Here is a 10,116-nt window from a genome sequence, read left to right as displayed (position 1 = left end):
CTCAGTTTATGAAAAGCATCACAGGACAGGCCCCTGCTCTTTCTTCATGGAAGAAGCAACACAAGCTCAGAGACTGACAGCTTTAAGGCCTAACAGACTGGAATAGTTAAGGTGAGCTGCAGAGACTGGTGGAGCTGCCTGGCTGGTTAGGAGCAGTCCAAACCCCAAGAATGCTTAAGTGCCCAGGAAGACACTCCTTGCTGCAGTCCTGGAAGCTCATGGCATAGCTCAGCTATGCACAGAGCTGATTCTAGTCCAGATGACTCTCAACGATCTCTACAGTGCATAGACTCCTATTATTAAGAATTATGTTATACCTTTGTTGCAGACATAAGATTGCACAAACAATGGTCTGCTACACTACACTAGCTTTTGTATAACCCAACATGTTTCGTTAAGCAAGGGATTACAGGAAGGAGCCCTCGGAATTATGGCCATAAAAAACACACCACCCAGGCTGTTATATTCTGTTTCTCCTTTCCGTCCTCCTAGTTCATTGGAGCAGAGAGGGCGGCAGGTAGCCCATCTTCTGCATCCATCAGAAGAAATCAGAGCCCTTTGCCAAAACCTCACCCATGTCATGAAACAGATTTCAAGGAAGTTGGCAGCACATTCAGGACAGGTAACAAACACCCCTTGCAGGCAGGGATTCAAATTCTATTTCCCTGGGCTGACCCTATTGAATAGGCTTGGATTGCTCAACACTCATGTCACAATGCAGAAGAACGATGTGTACTGTATACAATGGGGTAGCCAATGTGGTACCCTGCAGAAGATGTGACAAAGGCTCAACCTCTGAGCTACAGCCCTTCTCAAGATCAACTCACCTGAGATCATCTGGACTCTTGTCCTGCTTACCAGACTTTTAAAAGGAAGATACTTTCTCCTCTTCCTTCATACATAATTCTGATATGACACTTGTCAGTGTATGAGTGGTGGGGGAGAGATCTGACCCACTTCACATTTAAAGATGAACCTTGCTAATTCACTTTCTGAAGCAACAGGAGAACTGAAAAACAGCAATCTTTCAACACCCACATTTCCCTGAATCTTGCAATGTAGTTCTCCAGCCATGTAATGTGTGCAGATGTGCATGAGCAGGTTAAAGTGTGCATAAAGATTACTCCATACGCAACACATTAGGGTGCATAATATATTAGTGAAAATAATATACAGAAATGTATTATATTATGGGAAATATAAATTTTAGGGAAAATCCATGAATTCAGCAAAAATGTGTCGATCAGGAGAAATTCCTACTAAAATGCTGGTGAATTCCCATGAAGACTTTGAGAGAGAAAAGCTGTGGAAGTGTGGAAAACTGAAGACTGGAAAAATGAGAAACCGGGAGAAACAAAAATTTACAGATTTTTTTACATCACTTGTCAGTTTACTGGATAACCTGTTTTAAAGTAGGAGGATCAAATTCTTCTAACTCCATTATAATATTTTCAATAAATTATAAAATGATGAAGAGTTTTGTAACGGTCCTCTTCATAAGGGCATATTCTTTCTTCCAATTGAGTATGGCTAAATTGACTCTCCATTAGTACTTGTAGCAGAAGTCTGCTCCATGCCATCATAAAAGCTATTTGAAGAGTTAGAAAGGGCACTTATAAACTGTTGCTATTTTGGGATGGAATTCAATCATATCCCAGCAAAGTCAGGTTGCACAACCTTGGTTAGGAGGTCTTGCACAACAAACCCACTTCCCCAAAATATCAGACATTTTTCAACAAGGAAAGTGATGGCAAAATGCCCTTGCAAACAGGTCATCTTTTCTCCTCACAAACAAATCAGAAAGGGCGCTTATTAAATAGCCAACATTGCCTTATCTACCAGCAAACAAATCATGGATGATTCCTTAATAAGCAGGTCATCTGTAAGCACCCAAAGTTTAATAACTTGTTCATCTATAATTTTCCAATTATCCAAATCCAAATGTATTGGCGGAATGCTATCAAGTACTGAGATTCCATTGTTGCGTCATTAGATCATGCTAATAGAGCAGCACCCAGTGTCTCTGCTAATAGCACCATCACTCAAGAAACATCATTGCAGCCTTTCTTCATAGTTTTTGCTGTTTGTTTTTGTTTCCAGGGCTGAAAGTCACCTGATGTTGCTAATTTCCAACAAAACCATTCAGCTGACATAAAAAGAAAATAAATGTACAGTGGTACCTCGGGTTAAGTACTTAATTCGTTCCAGAGGTCTGTACTTAACCTGAAACTGTTCTTAACCTGAAGCACCACTTTAGCTAATGGGGCCTACCGTTGGTTGCCGCCGCGCCACTGAAGCAAAGTTCTTAACCCGAGGTACTATTTCTGGGTTAGCGGAGTCTGTAACCTGAAGCGTATGTAACCTGAAGCTTATGTAACCCAAGGTACCACTGTATATGTATATACCAACCCTTCCTGACCACCAAAATGAAAATATCTGCTCTCCCCTTTCTTAACATGACATGCATTTGTAAACAAGCCCATGCCAGGGTTGGGGGAGCGAAGTACACTTGCCACAGGCCTCAGAGGGCTAAGCTAGCTGAGGGGCCCCCACCAGGGGCCTGCCATACTTATGCTGTCGTGCCAAAAACAAGACTCCCACCATGAGCCTCAGACAAGCTCTGCACAGCCTTAACCTCAAGCTTCTCCAAAGGCATGCAGCACTCTCTGCTGGATTTTTAACTTGAAATGAAAAGGCTTTTACCTCGTCCTCTAATTAAAATCCTCAAGAGCATTTCAAATCCAGCAGATATTAGCTTAGTTTGCATGTAACTATAAACTTAACCACGGTTTAGTATATCCATGGTTGTGACTGTATGGGCTCCCATAGACGAGATTGCAGTCTGTCTGCTTCTCTTCCAGTACTGCTGCTGTTGGGCTAAGCCACAGTTTAACTATGCATGTTATCCAAACCTGGGCTCACAGTTTGTCTCTCCAAAGAAACCACAGGCTGCAAACCAGTAACAAACCATGATCCTGAATTCAGATGATATGCTAAACCAAACCATGGGTTAGCTAACACTAGTGCAATAGCAGTAGCAAGACTAGAGGAGAACTAAAGTGACCAAACCATGATAAGTCAACATTATGCATGAACAAAGTACAGGGCTGGCATATGTCTGGCCATTACCAGGATTTCAAAGATGGCATTTCTGGGGGGAATTTCTGAAAGGCGGAACTTTGCCCTGGCCTTTAAAAAGCTCTACGTTTTTTGGGGGTTCCTAAAAAAAACGCTCAACAATAAACCAGTTCATTGTCTCTACTAATCTCCTACTCTGTAGCTCCATGATTTATATCATTCATTTATTATCTAGCTAGAGGTTTCTTCCTGCAAGGAAACATCAGAGTCAAAGGCAAAAATAGCTGTGGGTATTTCCCCTTTTCCTTTTCTGTTTAATTTGCAATTACATTGCTTCAAGGAATGTCTCATAGACAGATTTTCTGATGCATCTTTGGGTAAGAGTTTTAGGCTGATGTGAATGGGAGCCTTCCTTCCACTGAGAACAGCATTTGTGCTACTCCAACCCACCCCTGGTGGGGGATAAAAGTGGTCCTGTGGTCCCAATTGAGCTCTGCCACTTTCCCTGCACTGAAGGCCCCTCCAGAAGTCCTTTTTCAGTGCTCATTCATGATGACTTGTGCTCATGGTGGTATTGGGGAGTTTATATGTGGTTCCGCTTTCAATACTGTTTGCACCTGCAACAGTTTCAGGATGGGCATACTGCTTCGATTCCAATCCAGTGCATGTCCCATTGCTTTGGGCTCAAATCCTGTACCCTTTCATACCACAAATGTTCCGGGATTGGTTTCTCTCTCCCCCTTTTGTTGTGCTATAGTGCAAGAGTGTCCCTCCTGATGGCAATAGTGCAGGAACATTGGGGAAGCATTGCAGAAAAACTAATAGAGTGGAACGATTTATGGGTGGTCCACCACTAATGCAATGCACCAATGCACTGGGTGATCCTGGACTCATGGATGTGAATGGTTTTTGGACTAGGGAGGGGGTTGAGGTTTTGTTTATCTGCTAATTAGTGAGTCTGAGTATTGCCTTGTTTATTGTTTGAGTATTTCTAATGTTTTTGTTACTGTTTATGGGGCTAATGTGTTGTTTTTGTTTCCCCCCATCAGCTGTATTTTATATGAAATATGAAAGTATTATATGACACACACCCCTCTTTTTCCTCCTATGGCATATGTGCATATATTCTTCTTCAAAGTCAGTTGTTTGGACACCTTTAAGTGACAAGGGACTTTTAAGTTCAATAAATAATAGCAATAATAAAAGACTATTGTGTCAACAATATGTCAAAGAATATACCCACAAAAGACACAAGTCTGGGGTGGGGGTGGGGAAACTGCTCAGTGGTGTGAATAATGTTTCATCTATCTTACAAAATAATTAAGGAGGGAAGAATTATTGAATTTTTGAGTGAGTGCTGTGGGTGACACCCCTTCTGGTCAATTCCACCCCCGGACTCCACCTGTCCTCAGGATCACCCCCTCTTCTAGGAGACTAGTTGTGTGCGCACACACTTCACTTTTCCAAGGGATCTGATAAAAGCTGGGTGCAGCAGAATTAAGTTGATCCTTAACAATCCTTTCCTCTTTCAGCTCTATGTATTTTTCAAGAGGGGAGGGTTAACCACCCTCACCACCTCTTGACCAAGGGAAGAGTGAGTGGGGAATATATTTTTTATTAAAGATTTCTTAGTTTACAAAAATACGTGCATTGCCTCTTGTTTTAAAGTTGTGTTTTCTATTCACTTGTTGTATTTCTTTGGTGGTGAGAGAGGTTGGCCTGGGGTGTGGTTGGTCATATTGTATTGCTATGCCTTCTTTTCTGGCTGTCAACCTACAATAGCTAAAAAGCTTTTTTAAAAAACAAAGAAACAAAAACACAAAGGCGTATTGAAACAGTTTCTAGGCCATGCTCAAGCATTGCACCTGATATGCAAGAAATTTTAGTTATAGTCCATGAAATGGTACTTGCACTTTGACAACTGTATTACGTCATTTAAAGGATGGAATCAGACATTTAATAGCAACGCTTTGAACAGCAACTAGAATGTGCATTGGTCTTTGTTGAAAATAATCACAAACCTCAAATCTCTGAATAGTTAAGCATAATTTTGTGGGAAATAGCACTATAAAAAAAACTAACATATTTTTTGCAAGGTATCAAGGTAGAGTACAGGCAATCATGTTTACAGAAGAACTGGGGATTTTTAAAATAATAAATCCTTGGGATGATAATGTTCCTGATACTTTTTGTCCAGTGGTAATGGGAATTAAAATGGACACTTAGTCTTGTATCATTATATTTGTTCTTAATTTTAATTATCTTTGTAATGTTTATACATGTGTCTTAAAATAAATTAAACACCCATTTGTATAACTCCACAAACCTGTAGTCACCTGTTTACCGAAAGACTGTGTAAGAAACAGAAATAAGCAACTAATCAAAAGAAACAGAAAAGCAGCAGGTGGCCTGAAGGGGCAGCGCCACTTACCTGATCTCCATCCAGCAGAGTCCCTGCCGTGCACCATGATAGAGAGTGAGAGGGGTTAAGCCGCCACCAGTGTGGTGCAGTGCAAACATTCCAGCAGAACAAATCCAGTACTCCTGCTGGTGCGTTTGTACCAAGGCGAACTTGATGCCACGGTGCTCCTCCTGCTCTCCAACCCAGTACAATCATACCTCATGTTACGTTTTCTTCATGATACATTTTTTTCAGATTGCGTCCTGCGGCGACCCGGAAGTACTGGAAAGGGTTACTTCCAGGTTTTGCCGCTCGCGCATGCACAGACACGCAAAATGACGTCGTGCGCATGCTCATAAACGGCGAATTGCGACCCGCGCATGCACATGCGCAGAAACGCCACTGCGGGTTGCGTTCTATTCATGTTGCGAACGGGCCTCTGGAACGGATCCCGTTCGCAGCCAGAGGTACCACTGTATGCTGAATTGACTCAGCTGGAGGGAGATCAGGTGAGTGGCACAGTCACACCACTCTGTCTGCTGCTGAGCCTTTACTAACTCCCTTTTTAACACACTCCCTGTTTAACATCCTAAACCCTGAGGGTGGGGGAAGTATTGAAACGGGTTGCTTCCAAAAGTAAAATACTTGTGATTAAATTTCACAGTGGGCACTATTTAAGAGATCTTACAAAGTTTTCCATCCTAGTTAATTGTTAAAGACGTATTCCATTCAAAGAAGAGACAATGTTAGGGGATGAAACCCTGGAAGCCCCTATCTGCACTTTCTCCCCCCCTTTTTTTAACAAGTGCTAACAATATGTTTTACAAGCATAAAACAATCAATAATAAGAAGCATCAAGTCTTAGCATCAAATACATACAACTTGCAGTTTTCTGGCATAAAGGGCTAATGCAGTAGCAACTTTCCTAGATGAGGCACTGGAAATACTCTCCTCTGTATATAATGGGATGTCAGATTCTATTGTACTTTTGAGAATGCACATTTTCCAGTTAAAATATCACTCCTAAATTGGTGGCTCCCGTACAAAATAGAAAATGCGCTGAATGTGCCATTTAGCTTTGATGGCGGGGGGGGGGGGAGCTCCATTTAGTGGTTTACTTGGTTCTGATCTGAAAACAGAGCTGATTAATACATAATGAGACAATCTAACAGGCACATATGTTCTAATCAGCAATTCCAGACGAGTCCTGAAAAGCTGAGAAGAAAAACAATTGCAACCTCCTTTATTAACTTGATTATACTAGACTTATAAACAGAACCCAGAAGCATGATTCATTTTCTTAAAAGCTTAGCAGGTAGTGCTGTAGGAAGACGATCTCTACTCTCTGCCTACAGGGCAGGCCCAGGGTGACCCTGCCCCCCCCCCAAAGAAAACTTCCGTCAGGACCAAAGGTAAGTAGTTAACACAGTTTCCACCTGAGGTCTTTCACATAACACCAAACAAACTGAGATTCCTGACCACAAGTCAACATTGTACTTCAGAATGCCATTTTCAGATTGATGTGGTAATCAGATTTTGAGGGAACTAGACTGATCATGTCTATTAGCACGTATTGCACAAAACAACCAGCTGGGGAGCTTATTTTCTCCAAACAGAGTCCTCCAATCATGCCTTTCAGATGTAGTCATAGTGAATTCAGCAGATATTCTGCAGTCACTTTTTTATTTTTATTTTTTGGCACCGTAAAGGCTAACAAATTTATTATGGCATAAGCTTAGGAACAGAGCTGTCAGTATGAAGATTTTTTGGGGGGAGGGGGAGAGGGTTGCATTCATTTACTTTTTAAAAATATATATATATTTATTAAAGATTTTTTGGTTTACAAAAGTTTGTGCAATGTCTCTTTTTTTCAAGTTATGTTTTCTACAGATCAGTTTCATTTGCTGTGAGACATTAGTGTTACATTAGGAAGAAAAGGGGGAAACGGGGAGGGGGCATGGTGAGTGGGGTGGGGTGGCAGTGCCTCTATTCTACTTTGTGTATGTGTGGCGTTTTGTGTCACCCTATCTGCACTTTCCAGAAAAAAGTAATTTTTGTTTCAGTGGGCTTTGGTAGTTGCATGAAGGGTCTCTGACATGAATGTCTATATTGTTTATTAAACATATTTCTGTTTCCTGTGTTGCCTTGACTGCTTTTAGCTGTTTTATTGTGTCTTGTATATCACATTGAGAAATGTGTGTCACATGATATTATTCTGAGTGCATTTCAAAGCTCTTCTTAATTTGTTCATAGGCATCTATACACTATTTATGTTATGGCTTCTAGGTTCTAAGTTGTTTACAAGTGTAAAGCCAACTACGGAATAAAAACACACATAATTAAAATACACAATGAAAGAATTCATTCCAACCATAAAAATCCACAACTGATATGTGCAATAAAATGAGCCCATTGAAACAGCACAACAATTAAAACAGGAGGTTTGGGTTTTGATAACTTTTTTCCTGCTTCTCCAATTATAGGTCTTGTTGTGACTCGTGGTTTTGTAAGCGGTTTTATTTTGTACTGATTTTGTTCTGGTTTATGGTCAAGTAAGCAAAGCTCACTTATGAAGGGCACCTTTGGAATATATGTGCCCTTATTAGGGCAAAGCCAAGCTTTCTCCCACTGGGAACAATAGAAGGGGAAATAATTTTGTTGTGGTTCTTTTTTTTTAATTTTAAGGTCACAGAAAAGGAGGGGAAAGGAAAAACACCCGCCACTGCCACCATCTTCTGCCCTGGAGGCAGCAGAGCTCCAGATTCAGTCGTCTCTCATCTTCAAGTTCCCCTTCCTCTGAGTCCTCATCCTATGCTTCTTTTCACCATGTTCTTCTAACAAATTTCAGTCATAAGAAGGTGTATTTATTTATTTATTGCATTTCATAATCTGGCTATCTTCCATCATGGAGTCCAAAGATTTGATTTACTTGTTCATTTAATTTGGAGCATCTGCACCCCTCTCTTCAGCCAAAAAGGCTTCCCGAGTGACTTACATGCAACCAACCAATCAATTAATCAAGACAAGGCAGTCCCTTCCTGCAGGCTTACAACCTAAAACCCCACAACACACAAGGAAAAGGGGACAGGGAGGGAAGAGGAAAATCAAAACCAAAGCCCAGGCACTAGTCTTTAAACAGTTGCTCCTCTAATGCCCAGTTGGACCAGTTCAGGGGCAGGAGGTGCCTGATGGAGCTCTTCACAAATGTGGTGGAGTGAGCCTTCTGCTTCCTGTCTCTCCCACTGAGGCAGTTTGGGGGAATGAATGCCTCCAGATGACAGCTGAGGGGAGAACAGGCCTAGTGGGGCTGGCCTGTCACAGCAGAGCCAATGGAGCTTCCCCCACTGCTGGAATGGCTGCCCCTTGTTATTCTTGCAGTTGACTCTTTGTGGAGCTCCACTTGCTCTTGGTCCAGAAACTTGTTAGTACAGAATGATCACTGATAGGAGTGAGTGAGATCCTATCAGTATATTGTTCAGAGATCTGCCACTGCTGCCAATTTGTTACCGGGTCAAATTCAATATGTTACTTAGTATATATGAAGACCTCAACAGTTTGGGACAGTTTCCTTGCTCCACATTCAGCTGCTTCAATATGTGGAACTACCACGTTTACATGTCCCAGGTAATAATCATTCTGCATTCGCAAAAAAATCAATCCTTCAATGTAGAAACACCTACTCTCTGCAACCCCCAGCCTAACCCTATGCTATATTGTTTTCAGATAAAGTTTTGATAACTTTATTATGTCTACTAGTTTTGAGGTCTGTTTTTATTATAATTTATATAAAATAATTTTATTGTATGTTATGTAAACCACCTAGAAGCCTTTTTTAAAAATTAAGTGGCATATAAATCTTGCTAAGTCAATACACAGCATTTATTACATTTCTAATACACTTGTGCACTGGTTCTAGCTGAGGCTTGAATCATGAACCAAATAAGGCCATTTCAGCTGGGTTTGGGCTTCTGGCTGATTGGGTTCTGGCAGCCTTGGATCTCCCCAGGTTGAGAAGGCCCACCTGGATTGATATGGGGCTGCCATAAGACCAGGAGGGTGGTGGTGGTAGTAGGAGATGCAGGAAGCCACAACAGAGTCTGCTTCGCCAGTTTATCCCTTGTGGGAATGCACTGGTGAAACAGCACCCAACAGGATTGAATTCTCTATCCATCAGCTGGTGGGTAGACAATTCAAATCCACGCTGAAGGGCTTTGCTTCATGAGCTTGCATCCACAGCAAATGCACTGGGGAAACAACACCCAACCCAATTCAATTCAGGGACAGACAGGATTCATGTTGGGTCAGCCCTGCATCAGCCCACTTTGGATCTAATGCCAGGTAGCAAATTGGACCCCAGATTGCAGTAACAGTCTTTGGGCTCTCAAATTTCAGTGGCATTCTGTGCAAAGCCCGTCGCCTGCAGCATGGCACCCAGTGCCACCACACTGGTCATGCTATCCTAAAACCTCCTTTGCAAATTGGATCAGTGTATGTGGGCATGCATGTAATTCCTAGCTGGTCATTCATCCAAGCACAGACCAAACGCAGACCTGCTTAGCTTCAGCAAGGTGTTTTCTCTTGGAGAACCATTGCCACCACTGCCACCATTGTCTTTATATTTGGAATAAATGGACATT

This window comes from Podarcis bocagei, assembly GCF_964188305.1.
Source record: "Podarcis bocagei genome assembly, chromosome: Z".
Taxonomy (NCBI): domain Eukaryota; kingdom Metazoa; phylum Chordata; class Lepidosauria; order Squamata; family Lacertidae; genus Podarcis; species Podarcis bocagei.
This window is presented reverse-complemented; position numbering follows the sequence as displayed.